The sequence below is a fragment of the Anser cygnoides genome, chromosome 1, assembly GCF_040182565.1.
Source record: "Anser cygnoides isolate HZ-2024a breed goose chromosome 1, Taihu_goose_T2T_genome, whole genome shotgun sequence".
Taxonomy (NCBI): Eukaryota; Metazoa; Chordata; class Aves; order Anseriformes; family Anatidae; genus Anser; species Anser cygnoides.
The window spans coordinates 90,132,744-90,156,770 of record NC_089873.1 but is presented as its reverse complement, the minus strand read 5'-3'; the positions used below and the strand labels follow the sequence as shown (position 1 = coordinate 90,156,770).

The following is a 24,027-nucleotide window of genomic DNA, read 5'->3' as shown; positions in this document are numbered from 1 at the left end:
AATTTTGCAGCCTTAATAGGGGTCCCGAGCTCTAACTTGTGCACAGAGCCAGCGAAAGGCAAGGACATCTCTAAATATAGTGCTATCGAATGTTGACAGACACGGACTTTTTTTCCTGCTCAAATAGAGTGATACATAGGAACACTAACAGAAATGCCATTTATTTCTAATTCACTTTCAGATGTAGCAGTAGTGTTTCTGATGTTTCTGCTGGTAAAATCTGGAGATGTGGCTTATGCCTTCATTGTGTTTCCTATTAAAAAAAAAAAGGAGTGGGGGGAGATAGATTCTTTCTGCTTTCGGTTGTATTTGTCATAGTCTGAATGTCTGTTTGCTAACAATTAAATTCAGGCTTGATTGCCTTACCTCAATCTGTCAAGAGCGATGCTTATCACAAAACACTGGGCAGCTCAGTGCAAGCAGCGTCCTCTCTGCCAGCAGTGCCAAACCTTCAAACAGCAAAAGTTCTTCTGCAAGGATTGATATGCGTTTGAAGGGCTGCATGCCAAAGATACATTGCATATTAGATTTGACTTGGAGCCTGTCATACAAATTAGTGGGGATCTCAATCACAGAATACTTTTTGTTGATTTCCCCTTTGTGCTTACCTCAGATGTGTTTCTTCTTTTTTTGTTTGGCTTTCCCTATCTTTCCTTCTTCCCCCCTCCCTTTTACTTTCTTTTCCTTTGGATACAATAAGAAATGTAGTTCACCTATACAGACATGAATACTCAACTAAAGAAAACAACATGTAATAGGTAGTCATACTCAAAGAAGTGTTTTATTATCTCTCACCTGCTGTACACAATAGATGACTTTGATAAGAAAAGGGATGCCAAGCACCTCATTTCTCTCTTGCGGTAGCGTAGCTCTTTGGAGTGACTCCAAAGCAGGCAATGGCTTTACACTGTTGTAAACACTGACAGGCGAAGCGAGACACCAGCCCTGCAAATTTCCTATCGCAGCACCCTCTGTTCCACTGCATTATGCAAATGTCTTGTGCACGTTCACTGCTCTCAGCATTTCTTTTTCAGGCCCCATCTATATGGAATTACTGAAGTCATCTAGGTAATAACTTGAAAGAAAATAGACTCATTCAATGAAAGATTTTGAAATTGCAATCAGCTCTTGAAAGAGGGAGTGAAATCAGGGATGAGTAACAGATGGTGATGGTGGCTAATCTTTCAGCCTATTATTTTACCATATGGGGGTCTACGCCACAGACTTTCACGCTGAAAATAAAACAGAAATTAATCATTGTGTGACAATATATTATTTAAATAACTATTGCAGTGATATTTGCCTCCATCTAGAAACCATATGCAAGAGCACAGGCTCCAAAACAAGATACAGCTGCATGTAGGCTGTTTTTGTGGTGACAGGCATCATACGACTTCAGAGGAAAAAGAGCTATGCCATTGAGTTTACACAGAGAAAATTAATTTTCTGGCTATGCTAAGAAGTCTGTGAAAGGAAACCTACACAGAAACATTTGATGGACTCTAACAGGAAATGATAACTTCTCTGTGGAGTTAAATAGAATTACATCACATGCACAGGAGTCTATAAGGATGGTTAAGAAGAGAAATGACTTCATTCTGTACTATGTGGGCTGTCGCTCAGCTGGCCTATGTCCACTGGAGAAAAAAGTGCTCTGATAGCTCTTATCAGCTGAGAAGTCTTCTCTGTGGGCCTTTATAACTCACCTCCATTCCACTGTCATAAACATCTCCAAATTTACATATTAAATTCCTGTTAAACTTCATATGGCTCATCTACAAGAAAATTCTCCAAAAGCAGTTGTATCTTTTTTGTTTCTCCTGTAAATATTTCTTCAAAATGCGATCAAGGTAAGACCATTTCTCCATTGGCAAAGCAGAACTAACATGCTAGATTTCCAGTTTATTTTCCTGCTGGCTCTCTTGTCTGTGGTTGAATGTGGTAAGGAGAAAGACCAGTTCCAAAACACTCCTGTCTCTGTCTGACTTACCAGAGTGCATTCCAGAACTCACTCAGGCTTAACTCAGTTGTATTATGCATGGTAAAATCAAATTTAAAAACAAATATTGGGCAATACAAGTTCAGGTGCTGTATGGTCATGACTAGAGAGAAAATAGGCTAAGAATGGATCATATATTCTATACCAAGTCCCATGACCCAAGCATGCAGAAAAAAACTCTTAAGAAGAGGTCAGGAATCAGCGTATCCATCCACTAAATGATCTGATCATTTAGTTGACTGAAGTAGAGAAAACTGTCCTCAAGACAGAAGATGACTAATTGACCAAATCCTATTAATTATTTATAGCAGTTCGATGTGAATTGCAGCCATGAAGTCTTCACTTTGTTTTTTGCTCCAGGCTCACTTGGTCCCTTATCCAGCTCTGCCCCTTACCTAACAAGATGTCAATTCATCCCTACGGTGCTTCACTCTTGGCATCATCATCCCAACATACAGTGAACAAAAGGACATACATGAATAAGAGAAAGAAAAGGCATTCTTGTTCTCCAGACCCAATTGCTATAATTGCTGAGAAGCATAATCTCCTTTGTGGTTTATTTGTATTCAGGTTACATTTGTATTGCATGCAAAAAGGAGATAGCTTTTGTACTGTATTCTTAAAACAGTACAAAACAGTACACTGTAGCAGGAGCCAGAACCACGACTATGCTGCATAAGAGTTTGAGCTCTCATTTTCCACAGTTTGGGCTCAGCCTAACCATGGCTAATGTGCTGAAATACCATGGTCTGTTTGTGAGATGTTGCCAACAGCTGACTCACAACCACGCTATAAACATAAGTAATTGTCATTAGTGGTTTGGAGGTGTATCCTTTGTATATGAGGAATATGAGCAACAAGAAAGCTAGAGTTCAAAAATTAGCCAAGAAATTTAGAGAGGCCGAAGAAAAGCGAAAGTAAAGGTTGCATCTCTGAAAAATCTGTTTCCCTGTGTATCTATTTGGTTCCTTCTATGCAAAAAGGGCATTATCCTGTGTGTGCATGGTAGGAAAGAAATATGTACAATCTGACTGTGTATTTCATGCACAAAGTGCTGACAAAATTAACATGGGGATCCATCACAACTTACAGTGCTGCAACTGGCATCAGTGAACTGGTTTCCTCTGAACTTCTCCTGTGCTGCTTTTTACCCTTTCTCTGCAGCTAGCCAGAAGACACTTTTTAACCTAAAATCCTGTGAGAAGAAAATGTGGGAGAGATCCCAATGAACAAGTCATTGTGTACAAAAAAGAATCAATTGTTATCAATCGTTAAAACATCCATGGCCATACCCTCTTTTCATTTAACTTTCTTTTAATGCTGATCCTTGTGTGACCCAGCATGTTTGATTGTATTTTACATTACTATTCAAAGTGTAAATGAGGCCTCTTATACTATCTTTCAAATTAAAGAGTGAAAGTGAGTTGAACCACAAAATGGTTCCAAATAAAATAGTTGGGGTTAGAAACTCTAAGATGACTCTAAAGTTTGTGTTATTTTTTTCTTGCATTCCCCAGATTCTGCAATGTATTCTTCACTTGGCATTTCTTGAACTTTTGTGTTACCTCTAGCCTTCCTTTCAAACATCAGTTATCATTTTACTCCATGAATTCAAGTAGAGGTTTAAGTATTTGTAATGTAATAATAATAATGATATGATATTATTTTATAATACAAGCATATGTATAATATAATAATAATAAAATTATAAGACAATAAACTTGAAAAATAAGCATAAAATAAAGCCTTACTTTCAATTTAGGAAGGGGGGAAAATTTGGTGTAAAAGAAATCATCTGTTTAGTACTGAGAATGTTTCCTGGATGGCCATGTTGAACTACTTTACAGCAGGGTGCCACGCAGTACCAAATTTTAAATTAGTGTGAATTAATTAAGTGGTTTGGTACCACAGTGCCAAATTTTAAACTAATGTGAATCTTTTCTTTCCTTTTTTTTCTTTTTTTTTCCTGAAGACCTTGATCATACAAACACAACTACAGTAAGGGCCTGTAGTGCTACACTAAACCTTTCTGCTGGTTCCTAGAGAACAGTAAGGAAGAAAAAAGAAATGTTTTCAGTTAACAGAAGAGAACCATTTTACTCACTTTTCAGTATAATCCTGCCTATTGTGTTTGTGAAACATACTTGAAAAGGCATAAGCTGAAATTACAGTCTTATCATCAAAACAGACTGATTCATGGTTTATGTGCAGCTAATTGCCTACTATTTAACCCACTTCTAGCTGCATCCCCATATGCAGCCTGTTTCAGTCTTTAAATGTTTTTGAGTTATTTGAGGAATATTAATTTGTTCCTCAACCCAGAAGGGTGCCCAATTGTTCGGTCAGCTGTTAAAAAGGGGAAAATAGTCATTTGCACCAGGCAGCTTTCTTTCTTCCATTTGATCAGATTACAAATGATTAATCAAAACTAAAGACTTCTCATGCACAGGCAGTTCTCCATATTTGAGGAGTCCACATTATTTAACTCAATATATGCATTTTGTGAAGTGTCATTTGCTATTATTATGCATTATTTATGCAGTAGCAACACCTGAATCAACTAACTCATACACTGCTTTAGCTCATACCATCAGAGCTTGTAGTCCAAGCAGGAACACGTAAACCCTATATTATTCAGGTAAGGAAAGTTTATTACCTTTATGTTTATGAAGTCTTGGTTCTCCTGTGCACTGTAATCACAGGTGTCTTTTACTACCAGGACCAGGAAGTGAACTTGCATCCTTTTCCAAAGGACTCCAGACTCTTGCAGCCTGAACATGAAATTCTTAAAGAGCTGCAGAAGCTGTAATATATTGTGACTTTCATTCTGTTATGTTACAGTGTATTTTAAAGCAATTCAGGACAGGTTGGCAGCTGCTAGAAATCAGTGTATTGCTCTTAAAGCCAAATGAGCTTCATTTGTTAGCAGAGCTTGCTAAGGACTTGGCCTCCACTGATTCCTGCTGAGGAAGACGCTTAGTGTGCTACACGATTTTGTAACACTTCAGCTGTTTCAAATGTGGGTTCTGTGTTGCTTAGGCCATTTGAACCTCTCAACCTCGGAATAAAAAATGAATGAAGCAAATATGCCAGGTTGTACTTAATTGCTTGTCAGGACCAACTTAGAAGAATCCTGCTGCCAATATTAGTAGTTCCTCTGAATGGGCAATAAAGACATTTAGAGAACAAGCCCATCACAGGTGGTGATTTGGCTGTTCTCTGAAGCTGTTTGCTCATAAAAGCAAACAGGTTGTGATTGTCCTTGTGGGGGAATAATGCTTCTGTGTTTCAGGAAGTCTCTTTCCCTTTGGTGTCTGTTTCCCTCCAGCTTGATAGTGGCACCTGATTATGTCTCTCTGTGAAACTTGGTGAGTTAAGGGTTCAAACACCTCTGAAGAATTTGATCTGAAGAAGTCTTTGCTTGTTTTCATCCTTCTACTCAAAGTTTGTGTGAGCACCATTAGCATTTGTTCTTAATGAATCTATAGCTGCCCTGGAGCGAGCAAGGAGGTATTCTGGGTGGAAAGCCCAGCATCAGCACTCAAACTGAGCACTGAGTCTGGCTTTGTACACCATGACCCTTCGAAGAGCAACTGAAACGCAGTTTGAAAGTCCACGGTCCCTCAGGGATTCTGACCCATATGGTGCGAAAATGAAAGATGGCTTTTCTAAGTACAGGTTCATTCTCAAAGGAGCACGAGGGTCAGCTTCACAGTGCTGTATGCAGCTACTTCAGTAAATCACAGTGGTTTCCAAGAGCCTCCAGCTGTGTTACAGCTCTTCTGTTGCTACTCCTGGAATATTACTGGAGAGAAAGGAAGCGTCTTACACAAGGGATGTGATCCTATAAATGTCACTGCTCTGAAATTGTCTACAGGGAAGCACTTTTTTTGGGTGGAGAACTTTGGTTTCTACATCGGTAACCAAAATTTCTCTGTCTTTCTGTGTTGGCTTGGCCTGATGCAGTAGCAAGGAACAATGTGGGAAAGAACTTTTTTTTTGCCAAAATACAAGATTTTTGTTGTTCCCTGTCTGAAAAGTAATAAATGAAAATAGTTGCAAGACAATTTAGAGGGCTAATTCACCAATATGTTTCTCTTTGCTTACTTCACTGAGCCCTATCAATAGTGCCTCAGACCTAAAACTTTTGTGCTTTAATAAACAGAAGTTGCAAAAAAAGTGACATAAGACAAAAAAACAGGCAATTATTTTTTTAAAGACAGTAGATGCACATTAGCTATAGCTTCCATCTATCCGTCTCTTATGTTAATGTACAATCTAATTTTCTAACTTTAAATTCATTTTGAATCCTGCCTCTTTAATCTCTACAAAATTTCTGATGGTGACCTCTACTTCTTGCATAATTACTGCTAACGAAAATCTTACAATGCCTCACTGAATTGAAAAGCTATTTAAATACCTTTCATCCAGCCCCAGGTTTGAATTCCCCATTGTCTTTGGTGTGCTTTTTCTTATAGTGACAAGCTATGAGTGTTAACGAACTGGCTGCACTGGAGAATCAATTAAGCTATGTACTACAGGTGGAGGCTGAGTGAAAAACTTCATCCTAAATGCTACCCATATTCCCTTCATTTGTTATAGTAATATGCTTGCAAAGGCAAGAATTTTTGGAAAAGGGGAAGAAAATTGGAATTGATGTTTTACCCTCTTTCTCCTCTTTGCACAATTAGCGTAGCCTTTTTGTGCTTTATGTGATTCAGTCTTACTTGGGTGAGGGCTACGTCTGGGAGAGAAAAGAAAATAAGATGTGTAGGCAACTTTTTGGTCAAGCTGCCTTGGTTTGAATGATTTTGTGCAGGGCTAAATCAGTGGGAGATACTGCCCAAAATGTTTTCTTTAGCTGTTACTGCCTGGAATTGGAGCAAACTTTTGTGGAGAATTAAGGCATGAGTGAGTCTTGGGTCTGTATGCAAAAGCTTTAGCTGGTTTTGTTTTTATTAAAAGAGTGTCCAGACATTATTTCCTGGCTCCAAACCTGACTGAAGAAGTGGTCTGGTGGTTTAGGCACTCGTGTGTGGCCTTTGAGAGCCTGATCTGCTACCCCACATATGTCCTTTTTGACCTTTGGTGTTGCTGCTGTCTTTCAGTGCCTCAGTTTTCCATTTATTTTAAAGTTGCTCTTTCCTGCTTCTGGGAATACTGTAGGGACAGATAAGGTTAGAAAATTCTGTAGTGTCTGAGCCTTTCTGAATGGGGCTATTAGAGAGGTGAGAGCTGGTTAGTTGGAAGAGGCTGTTGTGACACAAAAGAAAAACCCTTACCACAGTTTTTGCCCAGTGAAGCTTTTGACAACGATACAATACGTCTGGGTTTTCAGCACAGCTACTGCTATTGCTAAAACATCCTAGTCTTGGCTCTGATCTCCCAAATGAGAAGCTGGAGACAGTGACCAGCAAGCCTTACTGATCCCATATTTAGTTGGAAACATGGATGGAGGACAACAGATTGGCTGAAGCTATGAGAACAGATTCCTGTAGCTTCTCCAAGAAAGGAGCAGGTGGAAAGTGTATTCCTCTTCCTCCTCAGATAACAGAAATGAAAAATCAGGAGTGACTGTAGAAGTAAGGTGTCCTGTTTTTGAAGAGAAAAGGTACCACGATTTGCTGACGGACTTATTTTCATTTAACTGCATGACTAGACAACATCAAAGGAAATTGGCTGGGACAGGGGAGCGACAGACAGACTGTCTGACTGGCTCCATGATTCAGGGAAAAATAATAAATGTTAAGAGAAGAATTGAGGGACGTCTCTGAGGACTGTGCCTAAAGCCCAAGGATGCTCCACTTTACTGGGGAAACAGAAAGAGATGTGCTCATTTCCTTGATCCATAGACTGATATCTCATAGGCATGTAAGAGTCCTTTGTTGATGACCCCTTCACTGAGGTAGTTTGGGCCCCTCAACTCTCATTCTGTTGTTTGTAAGCCCTGGGGCACACCGAGGCGCAAGGTCTGGCCTTGGGGTGTGTAGACCTCAGGCTTGGGATGAGTCGCCACTGGGTGTTTGGGGCCACACATGGTGACTCTGCTCCTATTCCCATGAAGGTGGAGCTACCTATGAGAGACCCTGCACCCCCTGGGTGGGTGGCAGGCCCTGGGAAGACTACAGACACAGAGGAAAGATCACATTGATCCAAATGAGGGGAGTACTGTGTGTTGCGGTAGGCTGAGGCATGCACTCAGGGTTTGATGGCAGCAGTGGCCCTCTGTGTGTGTGGCAGGATGAAGGGGCACCTCGGGTCACGTCGACTACACAACAAACCCCTTGGCTAAGTTCAGTTTTGCCTGGCCTTATAGAAGAATCAGCCCCCGCTAACCCTGGCTGGCCACCCACCTCATGCTTTCATCTGACTGGAGTCTGCCCTCACCACTGCTGCGTACTCCAGCTTCATGAGTTTCACTGTATGGACTGCAATCTGTTTTTCCCCTGAGAATCACAATTTTTATTGGAAAAGACATACATTTTTGGCCTCTGTGGCTTTTGAAAAATCTTAAATATGTAAACTTTCCATAATGTGAAAGTGGGTGGGCAAATAAAAAGAGACTAGCATTTATTATTTTTAATTCTACTTTTAAGCATACCTCAGAATTTTTGAGACTTGACTTTTAATTTCTTTTTTTTTTTTTTTTTAACACTTAGAAGTGATAGTGACACATCTTCGGAGGTCTTGATACAGCACTGTGGAAAAACAAGTGAAGTGAAGAGGATAAATCCTGCCCTCCGCATGTGTATGTGTATCTGGAGTCATATCATGGAAGAGAAGGAGATTACTTCTGGTAAACAGAAGGTGTGCGTCTGGCCTCTGGATTTGGAGAAAGTTTCTAATCTCAAATTTCCTTTATGTCAGCCCATGTAACCATAATTACCAGACACTGATCCCTCTTATCCCAGTCTTCTGGTTGACATCTGCACAGGATTCTGAAATCCCAAACATATTCATGTGAACCTGTGCAAGTCCTCTGGTTGTGGGAATTTTCTTTTTATTTGGGGGATTTTTTTATATATATATGTTTTTTTCTCATCAGGTGCACAGCAGAAGCCTGGTTCCCACAACTGAGAGGAAGCAGTTTCTCCGTGTTCATTCTCCTGGGCAGTAATTACAATTTGTCAGGAATGCAGTTTATTTTGTAATTCAACATTTCCCCATAGCACAATTTTGTAACACCTATACAAATATTTGTTCCTGTTAAACTCTTGGAAAAAAATAAAACATAGCGGAGATCAAAACAGTTGCAGCCTAAGGTACTTACAGGAACAAAACCTTTTCTTCCCCTGTCCTTGAATCTAGTCCAACTTTCATTAAAATTGTCACTATGATTCCCGTTGACTTGTAGGAATAATTCCAGACCCTAAATATTTGTAGTTCCTGGCGGGCGCTATATTGACAGCCCTAATCTCTTTATATAATCAGGTGGCATAGCAGAGGTAAAGCAGGACTGTCATCATTGCTTAAGTACAAATCTTAAGGGACAACAGCTGGGCATCAAATGGACTTCAGTTCCTGTGCTTCTGCAATCACTGTTTTTTCTGATTACAGTGCTGTTAAAGGAACCAAAGTATTTTTCTTCTGATTAATTTTGTACAGAAGCCACTTCTTGTAGTGTCAGGCTAGGAAAATTATCACCATCTTGTATATACTGTCAAACAACTGTAAGGTAAGAAGAGGTTAAGCTGACAAATCCAGCAGCAGTGGGTATTTCTTTCTGGGTCTCGTTGAAGTCTTTAAGAGTAAGCATTTAGACCAGAACAAAAGATGTGAAATATGTTACTTGCAACCCAGGGACCCTTTAGGCCAGACAGATGAGATGAGGGGTCTTTGAGTAGCTTCTTTCTCTTTAAATTTGTAAGTGGCTGATCTTTGACAAGAAATGTGGAAGTTTTGGCTCAGAAGTGCTATTATTAGTTTTTAGGACCTTCTGAAAAGTAATGAGGACAAAATGTCCCAGGGAAAAAAAGTGTTGTTTGTTTTTTAAGAAAAGCACAGATAGGATTTCATGTGATCATTGGACAGTTGTAGTATTATGAAAAACAAACAAACAAAAAAGTTAGAAAATGGGAATGTAGAGCAAGCAGCTATGACTTTTTCCCCACTTTCTTTTTAATTTCATTTGGAGGGAAAAGAAGACCAGGGTAAGAAATGCTGTAGGAAATATCGTTATTGAATATTCATGGCCTGCTGGTGAAAAATGAGGTGGCTATTAAAAAATATATGCTGTTCTCATATGGAAATTAGGTGATCATATGTCTATCCCCATCAGGAAGCAATGCAGTTGAAATGACTGTCAAACTATTTACACAGCGATGGCTCTTATTTAAGCTGCCACCACTACAGTACTCTCTGCATTATTACACTCTTCTGCCTGCCACATGGTACCTAAACAAAACAGGTGGAAATGCACACTCAAAAAAAAAAAAAAGTTCATGAAGACTGTGAGATTTGGGTCTGTGTTTTGGATGGACTGTATGAAATATTTGAAATGTCATATTTTTGTAAGTGATATTTCAATGTAATTTAGCTAGAAAAAAAAAATCATGGCTTTATTTTTCGCAGCACCTACTCATCTGCATAAAGTTTTTATTTTTTAAGAGTGGCTCCTCCTTTTTTTCCCCGTGTAGAATGGGAAGTTGCTTCAGCTTTCCAGATTAAGTGATAAAAATGTTTTGTCTTCTTGTGGCCCACACATTCTGTAGTGTCTTCTGAGAGCCTGTAGAAATCTGATGTGCATAGCTTTCATGCTTTACAGAACACAGTACTGTCTTAACATTTTTATTTGTTTATATGTTGTTTCATTTTATTTTGTATTTAAGGAACTGGTGCTTTTTGCAAGCATAGCATCTTTTCATGTCAAACAGAATTCCTGCAGATATGTGAGATTTTACGTGATCCAAATCAGCATCAAACCAAAATAGAAAACACATCCAATGGTGGAGCAGCCAACGTTCTTGATGTTAGGAGAAAGCAGAAAATTTTCAAGGAACTGAGAGCCAGAAGGCTAAACCTGGGAAGAATGCTCCAGGGAAGCTTTGCCAGGTGGGAGGCACCAGCAGTGCTCTGAAGCAACCACCTACTTCTTGAAGGATGGGGATGAACCAGTGAACCAAGTCAATGCTCCCCATTAGATTGCTCCATCTTCTCGCTGGTTATGGGGATTACTGCAAGGCTGCAACCACTGTGACACTGCTGCTGTGATGTGATATAGTCTGCATGCCTGGGCCACACCTAAATTCTTGGTGAACCAGAAGAAGCTCAAGAGCCTTGAATTTGTGATCCCTCATCCAGTTGATTTCTGTACCAAAATTTGCCCTTTGAGTTCCAAGCAAAATAAAATATTCACTTTAGCTTTGTAATTTAACAACAGGGCTGGAACCTTATCTTTTTATGTCAAAAATACTTCTAAAGGTAATGACATTTCAATTGTTCCTCTGAAGCACTTTGGGTCCATAAGAGCCAGCTGAAGCTATGATATTCTGTGCATGTGCATGTACACGTGTATGCACACAGCTTACAGCAATGAGAAGAAATTAGATATAGAGAGTTAGGTTTGAGTTACCCTTGAATGGAGAATGGGAGATAAAAACAACAGCAATGCTGCCATTCTCAAGTGTTTGCTATTCAAAAGCTAGGAAATCAACCCCGAGTCAAAAGTTTAAATAAAAAAGAGATTCTATCTATTTGGATTCCAGTTTTAAACTATGGAGTTGTACATTTCCAAGTTTTTTTCAGCAACATTGAGAGTGGTATGGCAAATACATATTTTGTTTTAAAAATAATTTTATTTCTGTGAAAGAAATTTCTTCTAGGATATCTGATGAACCCTAGCCAGGTCCTTGGTGGCAAATCCCTTGTCTTTTTTCTACATTGCACTTCTGGGTCATCGACCAACTTGTTTCTATATAAAAAAAATGTGACTGGAATTTGCAGGTATGTTCATTATAGGTTATTTCTCACTTGCTGTGAAGACAGAATTTGCTTATACTCAAAAAGTGGAGTTGTTTTATCCTCTACTGGAATAGTAAAACTACAGTTTTCAAATAAATTATAAAACTTAATTTGGTTACACTCAGGGAAAAAATATTCACAATGAAACTATTCATACAGTTTCATTCCATAACAGTGTTTTCTATTTAGCTCAGTTATTTAAAGGGCTGCCTAGGGAGGTGGTGGAGACCCCATCCCTGGAGGTATTTGAAATATGTGTGGATGCCACACTAAGGTTTAGTGATGGGACTCAATCAAGTTAATAGTTGGACTTGAAAATCCTGAATGTCTTTTCCAGCCTAAATAATTCTGTGATTCTGTGATTTAACTACACTTTACCTGGTGTAAATGTTCAACAGAAGTGAAGCTGGGGTGAGGGTGTTTGATAGGATTATTTATTAAGGATGACCTTCACCTGGAGTTGCAGGGCTAATTTCAGTGAGTCTGCAGACAAAGATTGTACTATCTCAGAAACATTATTTGTCCTTTAGAGGAAAAAAAGAGTCAGTCCATACAATATTTCATAACCTACAATGTTGTAACCTCTGAGTAGTATTGTCTTATAGTACTCTACATGACAGTCACAAATGAGCTTCTGAACTGAAACAGTTACCTGGACATAGCCAGTAATGCCTCAGTTAACTGTATTCTTAAATTAAACTCGACTATGTACAAAATAACAGAAAAATCTTTAAAAAGTTAAATAACTACTACCATCTAATGTTTATATGTTGTTATAGTGGTTAATAATGCTTTACAATAATGTATGCGTATCTCTATCTTTTCAATAATAACTAGATTGCAAGAATGACAGATGTAGAGACTTTCATAAACTGATGAGTCCATTATGGAATTATATCGTTAACTCACGTGCAAAACTAATTGTATGAAGAATGTTTATGCTGCAGTTGTTTGAGAAGAACAATGGTGAGTTAAAAGCTTTTTGTCTTTTTTTTTTAATCCAGTGATGCTTTATGCTATATGAACTCATCACTAGAGACATCAAAAATCTTTAAAAATTGAGTTACACAGGTAACATGACCAGGATGTGCCCAGAAATCTAATGTTTGATTTATTTATTTTTAATTAGTAAGTGCTTTGTGTAGTGCAGAGAAACAAACCGTGCTTGTCAGTGTTTCTCCATTTAATGTAGTTTATGAGAAAAGTCCAGCTTTTGAAGCATTTAAATCAATGTAATTGTCTTTGACATGTCTGCTGCTTTTCATATTTTTCTCTCCAAAATGTATTTCTCTTTTTGCTGTCTGGTTCTTCTTGTATGTCTGTTCTCTTTCATCTTCATATTATCTTTCTTAGTCCTTTCAGCTTCCTCTTCTTGTCATCAGTGAAGTTTCAATAGACAATATTATTTGAATCAGAAATGTAACACCACTGCACCATGAAGGGCCAAACACCATAAGGTTATAGGGATGTCTACACTGTAGTCATAGGACAATGATGCAGATACCAATGATAGCTTTAAACTGAGTAGCCTGGTTAACAGTACAGGTCCAACCCCTATATGAATCAACCTGAGCTCATGTGGCGTACTAAGAAAAGTCTGCAGAGTAGATGTATGTTAAGTCCTGCACGACCTTCTCTGGTGGGAAGTTGTACAGTAATTTTGAGAACTCCTGTTCAGATCAGGTTCCTCAGATTTGGAAGGTCATTGTTGGCTGGAAAAGTTATATCTTTAACATTTCACATGCACAAATATTTATACATCTTTAGGTGTGAATTGTCTTTCCATTGTGTCTGGAACCATGATGGCTGTCCTTCTCTTCTAGTTAGTTGAGTTTTTTTTGTGCTAGAGGAGATTTTGGTTGTGCTCTGAGTTCACAATTCATGTAAGTGTGGAGATTAATTAAGTGAAGAATAGGTACCCAAGACACTTATAATTGATGCCTTAAGTCAGGTATAGACCAGGGATCCACAGATGAAAGCTCACTGCTTGAATGATTTACTAAATCACCCATTCCCTTTCAGCCACTGTTTTCAGGGCATGGTCTTTGCCAGCTCCATACACATGCTTTTTGAGAATTATTCACTTCAGAGCTTCTTGCCTGGTCAATTTTGCAGTATTTTTTCCCAAGTACTCTGGTACATGCTCATGTTAAATCTTTCAACTTGCATCACTTTGTAAGATCTGATTAAACCTTTTAGACCTCAAGGTAGACATTTTGCATATATAAAACAATTTCAAATCTAAATCCTTCTGTCTTCTGGGGTTCCCCACGTGAAAGTTATTTTCCATAATCTTTTCAGATGCTGCTATTTTCATTCAGGAAATCTATAATTAATTTAGGGGGGACCAAAGATGAGGCGAGTTACTTTGAGCTTGAGTCTTCTACTGTAGAGTGGGCATGCTTTTCAGTTTCAAATGTAATTCAAAAAAAAAAAAAAAGAGGCAACTTTCAAGATGTCTCCCCTCCCCTCCCTTCTATTCTCCTTTTTGGAGGGAGTATTTGAAATCTGTTCCAATACTCCCAAAGTCTAAAAGAACTAAGGATGAGAAGGGAAGCCTATATAGCCAAAGACAAGCCAAGGAGGTGATTAGAAATTAAAACATATTTTTCAGTAAGTGGAAACCCAAATAAAGAACATAGAAAAGAGGATTTAACTTCTGGCAAGCTATATGTGAAACCATAATAAAGCTGAACAAAAAAGATTCTGAGGAGCTAGGGTGCAAAAAGTGATGATAAAAACTTTTTTCAAGTACATCAGGAGCAGGAACTTGCCAGCATAATGATGGGGCCAATATATTACTGAAATATAACACGACCACCTTAGAAGTACAGGGCTATATCAGAAAAAATTGCAAATATTAGATCTGTAAATGTTCATGATGGAGGGGCTCAAAGAAGTTTCCCTGTTGGAACCACACTTTGTTGTGGCCTGCCATGAGGAACTAGATATTCTTTGAAGTTCTTTCCAACCCAAAACATTCTATGGTTCTGTTCTATGTAGCCTCATAGTAAAGGAGATGAGAATAAATCAAAGCAATTACAGGGACAGGGGCCACACTGGAAGAGTGCAACTCACACAAAAGCTCTAAGGAATCTCAAAGAGTAGTCAAACTCTTCTTGTATCTCAGCACTTAAGTGATTCTTGTTTTAGAGGTATATTGACATTCTGTATATGATGCTGCTTCTAGAAAAGGCTTCAGGACAACCAGGGAACTAAATATTTGCACGTGACTTCCATACTTCCAAATTTGTATAAACGTCCTTTATTAAAGTAAAAACAAAACAACAAAAAGAAACAAACCTAAGCTTATCAGAGAGCAAAAAAAGATGAAGTTTGATCGCTGTTTCTTTTACATGGGTAATATAAATAAGGCAAATAATAAGTGAGACCTGTGAGGCTATTTATTGATGGACTGTTATTGTGATGCTGGATCTATATCCGCTTAACATATAAGAACTTCATCTGAAGTTATATGAAAATATTCTGAATAGTTATTTAGATGCCATTGAACTTAAATGTTTATCATTCTTTTTAACATAAAATTGTGTGCTATGGTGCAGTTATATTTCCTGTATGCTTCAAGGCAGTTTACTTGCAAATTGCAGTAGGCTCTCAACATGGAATTTAAGGTCATGAGGGAGGCAAGACTCTTACAGAAGATAAACTAATAAAACAGTTCTCAATAATTCAGTCAAGTTAAAATGTACACACAGCCATCTCCTTCCAAATAGCAAAGGATGAAATAAAAATAGCAAAACACTAATTTGGTCTGTCGCAGAATAAGCTAGTATTGTGGCTAGATTTTTATAACAAAACAACTATTTCTATGTAATTGTTCCAAATTCAGTTGAAAATTAATACTGGTTTTTATCATTACTTGACTTTTGACAGGAAACTGCCTTCTATTCTTTCTTGACACCAGACACTCAGTCTAAATAAGACTCATGCAGTGCACAGTTGAGATAAAGAGTGGAAAGGAGGAAGTAATACTACCTAAGAATTGTACAGGGACTGTAAGATGCTTGGTGGTTCATATGTCTGGGAGAAAAGCTGGTGTTCCCACTTCCCTGTAGTATTACTGTGGCTGATTTGAAAGACGGGCCTCGGCTCTGTTCCCCATCCCTAGTACTCAAGGGAAAAATAAGAATAAAGTTTATTGTAAGTGATATTTTTGGTTAAGACATACAAGGGCCACCTGGTCCCTGCCTGATCACCAGCACAAGCCAGAGCAGCCAGTTTATATCCCATTCCCCCTGGTCCCTTTGGAGCTCTGGAAAGCAACAAAAAAGCGTAGAGCCGTGTGCTTCATCTCCTCTTTTCTTCAACCCCTCTTCCATTCCTTGGTGCAAAATCTGCCATCTACATGGGGGTCTGAAGCATAATTGAAGAAAAATACACTTTTCTGCCTATCTTGTGTCTCCTAAGAAGCTTATCGTAGGACATAATTTCATGTGGCCCTTTTTGCCTTCTTTTTTATAGCCAGTGACATAAACAGACCGTATGTAAACAATCCTATGACCTATAACTAGGTAAGGTCTGTGTTGGCGGGGCTGTGTTCAATAATAGCACAGTCAAAGCCCTGACTACTGTGCAATAAAATTCCTTTTATCTGCGCAGTACAGGGCTGCGGCTTTAGCAACATTTTGAATGTGAAGATGTTGCCCAAGATGCCTGTTGATATAAAGCAGATGTGTTCATTTCATCCCAGCACATGTTGTCTACACAGGGTCTTGATGATGATTTTATGTGGACTTACTACTTTAGTTTTGAGTGAGGTTTTGCTTTTCATGCCTTGGTTTTGGTGTAGTTTTCAGAAATAGGGCAGTTGCTTCTAGTGATAACACTGTGACAGATCTATCTGAATATATAGGAGACCTTCATTAGAAAGGGTGAGCTGGCATCCAGCTGTATGTAGCAGAGTCTTAAGCCAAGTAACTGTAAATACTTCTTTAGAGCATGTCTGAGGGGTTCAGGTAAGTGGTTGTTGCTTTTGTAACAACTTGAACACCTGATTTCAGTTTCCTTTACGGTCAGATACAAAACCTTAATCTGGGTGCTCTATGTGTTAGAATTGCCTGAAAAGCCTTCATAAATGACCAGACCACTGGGAGACATTTGAAAATATAACTGGAGAGAGGATCCCTTGCTTATCCAAGGTTGCCATCAGAGTATATTTCTGACGCTTTTTTTATGAAACATTTTGCCTTCTTTAAAATAAAAACAAAAATAAAAATAAATAGTCTCTGTTCCACACACTGCAAATACTTCTTTTCATTTATGCATTTATGCAGACCATAGCTATCCAGAATAGTGATCTTTGCTCTTATCCTTATTTGCAATTTACTGTTGCTGGTTTTTTTTTTTCCTGATTTTAATGTAAAATATTTTAGTTAAAACTCTGAGATAGAACCATCTTAATTTCCTTTAATTCAAACATAACACTGCTAGTGGAAGGGATGATATATTTACCCTGACCACTTCAAATGTTCCTCCACAAAATCTTCAAACACTATTTGAAATGCTCAGACAAACCAAATGCCCTCCTTCTAACACATCAAGGTAAAAACCCTGTTTGCCCATAAATACAGAAACCTGTCACTGTGGCTTTACAGGGCCTCGCAAGTCTGAACATGTCAGGAGGTTTTATCATTGCTGTTGTTATTACTATTATTATTATTATTAAAATTGCGCTATAACTCTTCCAGAAGCTAAAACGCGATCGTTTTCTCCCGAAACCGATCGGGCAGCGCCACTGCGTGGCTCCCAGGCGCGCAGCCACCGCCTGCGGCTGCCCCTGCTCGGTTGCAAGGGCTGCAGCCCGGCAGCCCCCGCAGCATTCCCGTGTTCAGCCTGCTGGAAGCTGAGGAAAGAAACCTTTAAAATGCGCAACGAGCCTCTGCAGGGTGTTTGAACCGGGTCTGATAAAACCTGAAAGGGCGCGTCCCTTCTGAACAGCATCGCAACGCTGTCCGGACCCGCTCCCCGTTTCTCACATTTGCCTCACCCTAACATTTGCCTCTTGATTTTTTGACCAGGAGTTTGCTGGCCAGGGAGCTGAGCATGGCACGTTAATTTAATTGCAGGTTAATAATTAAGAAGATGCTGCCAGTGCCTTGGTGCCTCCCAGGAGCCCCAGCTGCTGTCCTCTGGCCTGGAAGCCCGAACGCTGCCCCGCGGGGAGCACGGCTACTCCCCTCCTAGGCTGCTCTCCACCCAGGAGAATCATTTTTAAACACAGCACGGCATTTCCTCCCAAACTGAATTTCATGAAGTTTCCACTCCTCTGTAATCCTTTGGCATTCCTGGATTCCATTTGCAACACAAACCAAGAAGTTTGGAGGAACATCAAAGGGTTTTTTTTCAGAGATAGCAATGCATGCAGATGCACTTGCTCTGCGGCAGATCTTGCGTAGCCTTTAGAAAGTGAGTTTATTTCTGGAAACCTGATTTATGGAACAGCAGATGGATGGATAGCTGGTCCCCAGGGAAAATGTAAATCAGCACTGACAAGCACCTTGAAAGACCACCAAGTTCCAAACTGATGCTGCCAGGCTGATAACTGTATTAGCAAATATTTTATATAAGCCTAGCATGTGTGCTCCCCGATAACCATGTGGCTTTTAACAGCTTACGTAATGTATATGAGCACTTCTTTAAGATCCGGTGTATCACGCTATATTGAAGTGTTGGATGAAGAACTGGCAATAGGTCATCCAAAATTATGCAGTTTGACATGAAAGGATTTTGCCCTTATATGGCAAAGGTAGAAACTCTCCGGGTGGTGGTGGTGCGTGTTTTGTTCTTAAAATATCCGATTCTCCACACACATGTGCTCTGCTGACAGCACAGCTGTAATTATCCATGTGAGAAACACCTGTTTCTGATTGTTTTTAGTGTCTTAATTAAGCATATTTGGCCAATGGGGCAGAGTGGTTGAATGGGCACATGGCTGCAGCTGATATATGCAGGCAGAAGTGATACGTGGCAGGCAGCGTATCTTAATATGGGCCATCACCTTTTGTAATGTTGTAAGCAGAGAGTCCCCTGCCCCACAATACAGAGTGCTTTGCACAGGAAATATTTGTGCTGTCTCAGTCCATTATGTGCTCCTCTTCAGTTGAACTTTAATGCTGACCCCTCTCAGGGTGTGTTGCTTGTTTTGGAAATACTTGCGATATCCCTCAAATGTTTATTTTCCACCCCGACATGCTGCTACATTCTTGCAAGCTTTCTCTGGCTGCAATGCAATGTTTGGCCAGGAAACAGAGAATACAAATGAAAAACAGTGCCCTGGTCTTAGAGAAATGTAGCGAATCTACAACAGAAATTGTTTGATTGGAAACAAGGCTAAGATTTCCAGAGAAATAACAAACAAACAGCTGGTCAGCATCCCTGTAAGATCATCGACTTCAAATGTGTATTTCCTGGGCAGATCAAAATATTTTGTTTAGTTCTCCTCCTCTGCTCTCAGCAGGTAGGAGAAGCAGAGGGCAGGTCCAGTGATAATGTACTAAAGCAGATAATGGGATGGTTAATAACTGTGGCAAGAATTTGTAGCTACAATTTGCATGGCCAGTTAACTGTCTTCACGTTGCTTCCAGTAATGGATTCAGGCTGCCAGCTTTCTCCACCTATTTGTTGAAGTTGTTGGGTTAAGCGCTTAAACCAACAGCACACCTAGAGGCAGGCTCAAAGGGCCAGCAGCAGGAAAACACTTCTCCTGTGCAGTGTTTTGCAGGAACCTAACGTCAATGGTGACGTTGGGGTCACTTTTGCCAGGTAGAGTATTGGGAGCATCAAGATTTGTGTTTTCTGAAGCAAGGGCTCAACCACTCAGCAAAGCAACAGAAGTTCCCAACATCTGTGCCAGAGAACATGAAAGCAGACCTCGGTGTCCATGAAGTCACAGCACTGTAGAGTCTCTGCATGTGAGCTAGATGTGAACATGGATAAGGCAACTGCAGGTACAGAGGCAGACCCAAATATCACCGTAGAGGGCTAGACAGAAGCCTGGCAGTACTGTCACTACCCAGAACGTGCTCAAAATTCAGGATCTCTGTAACAGCTTACACCTCTCCCTTCAAACTACATTGCAGCATGACATGTTACCTCAGAGCCACCCTGGGACCAGACCATCCCTTCTCCTAGACCACAGGATCGTCCAGGGGGACAGCAGGGGATCGGGTTATCCACAAGTACAGCTTGCCAAGCTATATAATCTGGTACATTAAAACTAAAATATTGTTGGATGACACCAAACATTTTGAATCCCACTTTGTGATCAACAATGGAGTCAGGGAAATGTGTGACAGATCAGAAAAGGAAGCTTGGGTAGGCATTTAATCATCTAGAGGCATGAGGAGTCCCATATGAGGTGGTATAGGGGGCTGGCCACAGTGGTTAGGGACCAGGAGGAGACCAGTGCCTTGTTTACGTGTTTGTATCCCAGAAATGCAGGGGCTTTGGAGCATAATGACCTTCTCTTCTCTGTGCTTCTCCTGAGGGAAAACTTCTCCTTACCTACATGACAATACACTAAGGGGTGCATAGCAGCAAAACAGCTGTGAGGGCCAGACAGTAATAGACCGAGTCCTGCCCAGCTGAAGAATGGCCCTGAAGAAGATGCAGTACAGGAACTCTGAAAGCACATGGGAGAGTGGGGGGACTGTGCTTGAGAAATCTCTAGTTCTTAACCAAAAATTCAACTTTTCATTGCGCTCAGAATAGTATGTATGTGTGTGTTGTTTTGCTCAATTGACAGGGTGACTGAAACTCTGGTAGCACAACAAAGTCCAAATTTGTCTGTAAATCCCCATTTCAAAAGGTTTCCCAGACTTTTGTGAAAAAAAAACAAAACAAGACAGAAAAAAAAAACAACCCAGTTTTAAGAAAGTGAAACAGATTCTTTCCTGGTTTATGAAGCAGCGAGGGAATTGGTAACTAAATACCAGTGGCAGGCGCTGCAGTGCAGATGGTGCCTGAGCCTGAAAGACGGCGGCATGCCTGTTACACTCCAAGTGAAGCTGCTGAGCTGGCAGCCACCACAGCCATTATTTTATTGCTAAGCTAAGCAGATCAGACATGTAAGTTCACTGGGACCTAAAAATGGTTCATTTGTACTAAGATAAACTTCAGTGTGAACATTCAGTGACTAGCAGCACGTCTGCAGTTCACCCCTTGCGGATGATGGATGGGAAACCAAATACTTAGGAGGAGGAGACTAACGCAGAACAGATAATTTGTCCTCGGTGTAGTGTTTGGAGAAACTTTTTTCTATTTATAAAGGCAAAATAGAAGGGGGGGAGGATTGGCTTCTGCCTTGTAAGGTAAGGTAGCAAATCTGGCATTGTAGTCTGGTGAAAAGTCAATCTTGTGACCAGCAGCACAAGGCTGAAGTCCTTGAGCAGAGATTGTTAATACGAACACGCAGAGTTGCTGTATGTTCATGAATCAACCCATACATGTTGCACTGTATGTGGAGACCACAGTCAGGCCGTGAGACCAGCTGCAGTGCTACCTGGGCCTTCTCTCTCCGTTACGAAGCAATGCAAATGAGCCTGTACCATGTTCCATGTGGGTACCAAATCTAGTTTGTGAAGTGAGCTGGCTTATTGTAATGGATCACAGCTTCCTGGAATGAAAATGAATCATCTGTAGGTGAGGATCTACATGTCCTCTGCTTTCTGCACCACACAATAGTTGAGCATCCGACCGTACCTCTAGACATCAGGCTTGTACAGCATCAGTTAAGCGTAAGCCCCAAACAACCCAACATGAGCCATCTGTTCCTTCTCCTTTGCTCACTTTGCACAGCCAGCTTCTCCTTTCTGCTATCAGGATTGAGTGACAGCCAGCGAGCTCTCCTCCGAGGCTCAGGCATAGCCACATCAAGTGACTGGACCTTCACTGGTGGAACCGGTGTGGAGATGACTTCTGCTAGCATGCCAGAGTCCCAAACACACTCACTGGGGCTGTGGCGTGTAAAGGTAGCTGCTAAAAGGTATCAGTGCCATTGCAACTTCCTTTGTTACTAGGAAATTAAAGTCTGGATAGAAAGTTATTAGCAGGAGTTTAAACTTGCATTGCCGCATAAGCCAGGAAGGGTTTATGTTAAGCACTAACGACTTAAAAACACATTAAGCTATGGATTTATATAGTAACATGTACAACAGACATGGGAAACCATTAGATTTCTGGAGTGTCTGGGGAATGACTTTCTCACTCTCTGCATACATTGTACTTAACAGAAACAGGCTACAATGAGTGCCCCAGCACAGTACAGTCACAAGCATGTATAATTTTTATTTGTCACAGAATCATTGGACCTGTGGTATTTCTCCTCTGACTGCAAGCATAACACTCTGCATTTGTACCTAAGTAGATTCTTGTTCTGGTAAAGACTAGCACACAATTTAAAGTTGGGCTCTGGGACACAGCTCAGGTCCCTCTGCCTGTGTAACAGTAAGTTTAGGACAGATTTTCAGAGGCATGAAGGGGAGTGGAGTGGCAGGTGGATGCCTGGTGTCCCTTTGCACCCCTGGAGAGCATTCCTTAGTGTATTGTTCTGCCATCTGCCTACACACATTCTCTCTGCACGTTCAGAGTTAAACCCAGTATTAGCAGCAGAAAAAACATAATGACATAATGTGCACATAATGACAAAAAATAAAAAATGGTTCTGGACAAAGCACTTTGGGGGGCTGTTTAACATTCACTGTGAATATTGCTGAGGAGCTAATGTCCACTTTTAAAGTTTCAGTGGTTGGAGTTTTTTGGGGGTGGAGGGTGGATTTTTTTATGTCAAGACCTACAACAGGCTGTAAGGTAAGACTAATTAAATCAATTTCGTAATTTGTTAGTGACAGTTTCTTTAGGCTTCTGGTAGTAGCAGGACACTAGAAATACTGGCAAAGCTTGTTCTTAGTTTCTTATGGATGCATTAAACTACATTTTCAGCCCTTGAGATCATAGGTCATAGCTCTGCTTCGCCAGCATCGGCTGATGACATCACTGACACCCAAACCAGAGCAAGGAACTGCTGAATGCACCAGCTGCTAATATCATCAGCGGCGGGGAACCTGTGACTCCTGCTGTCTTCATTTCTTGATAAAAGCCCAAAGTCAATTCAGAAGAAATGTTGCTAAAGAGTGTGAACAGGTGAGAGGGTAACCATTTAAGTTGCTTACTTTAAAACTGTAGTAGAAGATATCATGTTTTCTGCAGGAAGAAAAGGTGAAACGAAATCACATAATTTAAATCAATGCCTAGGCTTTTCAGTTATAAAGAACTTAGCAACACATCTTGCCCCAAATTATTGTGATTACATTGTTTGTGTTAGAAAAACATTTAGCCCACATTTCTAAAGTTTGTCAGGTTATTTATTCAAAGTATTTCTCTTGCAAATAAAATTTGGAAAACAACAGTGCAAGGCTCATCTTGCTTTAAAAAGACTTTCAGTAACTTTGCTCTTCTTACTCAAAATGTTTGTTCTTATCCATCATTTATTTAATGAGACAATCTTTTTTATACGGACCGTTCTTGGAACTATTGTTCATTTATCTTTGTCTAAAAAGCTAAGTGCCTACAAAAGCAGCCTTCACTCGTGCAGACGGGACGTCAGCATCTCTCTTGACTGCTTGACCTGGACTAATCTCATTTCCCACACGGGGTGGAGCACCCCAAGGAGGCCGTGTTCTTGGCCCACCCCAGCGTGAGGAAGGACAGTTTGGGGCAGATCCTGATGTCATTCTGGTTCACATCTGTGGAAAATGGCAAATGTAGGGTAATGGCTTCACTATGAGGATTTTGTGAGGCTGCCAATGAACTACTTATGTGTCGTCTGGAAGACTCTGAAAGCCTGTATAATCCTTTACCAAGATACAAACTTCAGTTTGTCTGTGCAGCTTGCTTAATGCCTCTATTGACCAGTGTTTCAATATAAAGACATGAGTTACAAGGTGATAGGATTTTCCTGTTCCAGGCAAACAGGTTTGTTAAATCTACATGACCTTCAGTTCCAGAAAAAAACCCTTTAAACAAAAGGCTGGCTTCTGCCCAGGTTTAAA

General features: G+C 40.1%; 1 long non-coding RNA gene across 1 annotated transcript in view; it reads left to right on the top strand.

The window, feature by feature from the left end:
* Nucleotides 1-24,027, top strand: part of LOC106039471 (uncharacterized) — a 185,896-nt gene that overhangs the window by 122,849 nt on the left and 39,020 nt on the right. The window contains exons 5-9 of the long non-coding RNA XR_010833467.1: nucleotides 8,659-8,806; nucleotides 9,045-9,261; nucleotides 10,828-11,941; nucleotides 12,797-12,925; nucleotides 18,046-23,119. This is a non-coding gene — a long non-coding RNA (uncharacterized lncRNA). The remainder of the gene's footprint in view (nucleotides 1-8,658; nucleotides 8,807-9,044; nucleotides 9,262-10,827; nucleotides 11,942-12,796; nucleotides 12,926-18,045; nucleotides 23,120-24,027) is intronic.